General features: G+C 40.5%; 1 pseudogene; it reads left to right on the forward strand.

The window, feature by feature from the left end:
- Positions 1-2,226: 2,226 nt before the first annotated feature.
- Positions 2,227-2,450, forward strand: LOC112395326 (cytochrome c oxidase subunit 6C-like; annotated as a pseudogene).
- The last annotated feature ends 1,164 nt before the right edge of the window (positions 2,451-3,614 follow it).

Below are 3,614 nucleotides of genomic sequence, written 5' to 3' on the forward strand. Positions count from 1 at the left end.
TTGACCTTATCTGGAAATAAGATATTTGCAAGTGTAATCAAGTTAAGTGAGGTTATTAGGGTGGGCCCTAGTCCAATGTGACTGGTATCCTTATAAGAAGAGAAGAGACATAAACACATGGGCACACAGGTAAAATCCCATGTTAAAATAGAGGCCAGTATTGGATTGATGTGTTTATAGGCTAAGGAACACCATGGATTGCTGGCAACAGCAGTAGCAAAGAGAAAGGAATGGAACAGGTTCTCCTCTAGAATCTTCTGAGTGAGCATGGCCCCCTACCAACACTTGATTTTGTACTCGTAGCCTCCAGAACTGTGAAAGAATAAATTCCTGTTATTTTAAGCCACCCGGTTGGTGGCAATTTGTTATGCAGTTCAAGGAAACTAATATACTGTCTATGGTAAAATAAAAGAAGAAAGAGATGAACTAACAAAGAGTCTGTTTGGTTTTGGGGAATTTATAAAATAATATAAAGGAGCTAAGACTTCCTGGATTTAAAAATAAAGCTGTTTCATATCCCCAGGCTTTCCCAGAAAGAATTCACAACATAAGACATGACTTCAGGGCAAAGATCAATCCAGGGTACCCCTGGAGGACCTTCTGTTTCTGTAACACAGAAAGAGCTAATTAACTTTCAGTTAAGCAAAAAACTTTCTAAGGTTCTGAAAAAGTTTCCTTGCAGTCTTTCTCAGTTAAACAATAGACTTCCGGGAACCTTAAAGGCACTGTCACACGGAAGCTTCACTTTGGGTATGAAATAGAGAGAGGCTTTCCTGAAGAGATCTGTGGGTGTGACTTTTAGATAATAGAGTGAATCCCATTATGATTCATAAGAAAGTATGAGACAAAGACAGCACGAAGTGAAAAGAGGCCTTTGGTTGCTGAACCTTCCAAAGGCGAGTAGAAAACCCAGAAATCTATTCAGTTGCAAGTACAGGCTATTTCTTATCAAAATGGCAAGATGACTCAGCCAGTAGAACCAGGTGATGGATCCAGGGGTTTCATAGAATCATTCCCAGGGAATAGGACTAGATCATAATCAATTGAGACAGGTGCTTAGCTGGCTTTCAGGATTGCTGTGGATGAGTAACTACTATGACTCTGTTTCCTACTCTCCCTTCCCTTTCAGTGGTAATGTCAATTGTGATTATTGTATCTCAGCTTCACCATTTTAGGTTGGGTCTGTGGACAGCGGGTAAATTCTCTCTTTAGTTTATAGGTCTTCATATTGCAAGCCATCATGCTCAATAAATATCATCCATGTAGCTTCACCTGCACCTGGAGCTGAATTAGAAGACAGGATTCTAGGCTAATGCTGTAACTGTTATTACATTTTGGGTTCTTGGGATGGTGAAGGTGCTAAGTACATTTTACATATGAAAGAGATGTAAATAATTTATAGACACAAGATGGACTATGGCAGACTAATGATGGCCACAAACTCTTTGATGTTCATTCCAGTAAGGGGTCAGGTTCAGGTACCCTCTCCTTGAGTGTAGGCAGACTCTGTCACTGTTCTGGCCAATAGAATATGGCAGGAGTGGTACAGTGCCAGTTTCTGGGCCCAAGCATTAAGAGACTAGTGGAGTTTACATCCTATGGACACTCACCATGCTATGGGAAACCTAAGAGATGTTTTTAAATGTAGGTTTGGTTAATTTTCAGCTATGGTGAGACCAACAGTTGAAGAGACAACTACTCTGGAAAGGATTGTTTGTTGCTCACAGTTGTCAAGAGGAAAGGACACATAGTACGACACAGGGCCCTGCAGGGATCCACTAGGGTGGGTCAGGAGGCAGAAGGAGTGGGCAAAGTATGGAGTAGGAATCTTCATTGTGATGTCCCTAGGAAAGGCATAGCCAACAAGGTAAGAAGTTTTAGGATTGGCTAGTGTGAATAATTTCAGCAGGCTCTGGGATGTAGGGGCTGTCTTTACCGGTCTGGTACCTGGTGCTGGGATAACTAGACCAGAGGGAAGATTGCCCCATAGAGTGTAAGAGCCAGATAGAGGAGGTAGTAAAGAATATGGGCTTTTGATTGGTTAGTTACATACAAAGGGCATGCTCCCTTGCATGTCATTTGCTATCTCTGAGAAATAGCCAGCGCTGGGAGTGGCAATCTCTCTCTAGGCAACAAGGCCTCAGAGGCCAGCATATCAAGAATACAGAAAATGGTCTATTTTTCCATCAGTCTGGAAGGACATTGTTGTTGAGGAGAGTAAGTACCATGGCTTCCAATTCTTTGATGAAACCTCAGATGCGTGGCCTTCTGGCCACGCATCTGAGATTTCATGTTGTTGGAGCATTCGTTGTAACCCTGGGGGTTGCAGCTTTCTATAAGTTTGCTGTGGCTGAACCAAGAAAGAAGGCATATGCAGATTTCTACAGAAATTATGATTCCATAAAGATTTTGAGGAGATGAGGAAGGCAGGTATCTTTCAGAGTACATAGCGATTCTGAATGTAAAGAATTTCTTTGGGTTGTGTTCCATGGAAGTTTGTCACTGACCTGTGTTCCTGAACCTTGAAGCTATGAACTGTAAGTATCTGGGCTAAGCAACGCTTTCTCTTGATAAATTAACAATACTGTGGGAGGGAAAAGAATACAGAGGAAAAGAAAATATAGTTAATACAGGAGACCGCTTTAGTCAATGCATGGTGGTCATGTGAATGGACCGTCTTGAGGGTTCAGTTAACTGAAACCATCAACTGACGTCAGCCGCATGAAAGACCCCAAACAAAAATCACCCAGCTGAGCCCAGTCAACCCACAGAACCATGAAAGGTAATAGTCAGCTGTGTTTTAAGCTCTAAGTTTTGGGGTGTACAATCCCAGCATTTGATAACCAAAACAAAATCTGTGTGTGCCTATGGATATACGTGTATCTGTACACACACACACACACACACACACACACACACACACATACAAACATACACAAACATACACAAGGGGAGAAGAGCAAGAGAAAACGTGGCAAAATAGTGCCAACTGATCAATCATCTAGGTAAAGTATTTAGGGATGTTCTCTGTAATATCCTTTTGACATTTCTGAGGACTTGAAAATCTTTTTAATTAAAAGTTTGAGGAGAAAAAAAGCACATAGAATACCAAAAAAAATCTTATGTGCAACATGGACACAAATTCAAATTGTATTATGAAAGCCAGAAGAAAGGACTAAATTTTTTGTTAGGTTGATGATCATATGAAAAGTATCCCCATTGTGAGTGAAGCCTGCATAATTAGAGGCCTAACTTCTCTGCTAAACTATTAAAGTGAAAGAAGCTCTGTAAATAAAGGCAATGTGAAAATACTGCCAGATTTAAAAATACTCTCACATTAGGCTTCTTCCAGAGATCTGGGAATTATTATTGTTGCCTCCCAGCAAATCTTTGAGGAAAAAAAAAAGTGTTCTTACATTCTGATAATTGCAAAATAAAAATGTCTCTAGCATTCAAAAAGTAAAATACACTTTATTAGCTCATATAACTGAGAAGTCTAGAGGTAGGTGAGGCTTCATATAAAGCTGACCATAATTTTTCAAATATATTAACAAGGGTCAAGTTTTTTCCTGTCTCTTCCCTCTGCCTTTCTCAGTGCCAGCTTGATCCTGAGC

The sequence above is a fragment of the Neophocaena asiaeorientalis genome, unplaced genomic scaffold (assembly GCF_003031525.2).
Source record: "Neophocaena asiaeorientalis asiaeorientalis breed wild unplaced genomic scaffold, Neophocaena_asiaeorientalis_V1.1 scaffold89, whole genome shotgun sequence".
Classification (NCBI taxonomy): domain Eukaryota; kingdom Metazoa; phylum Chordata; class Mammalia; order Artiodactyla; family Phocoenidae; genus Neophocaena; species Neophocaena asiaeorientalis.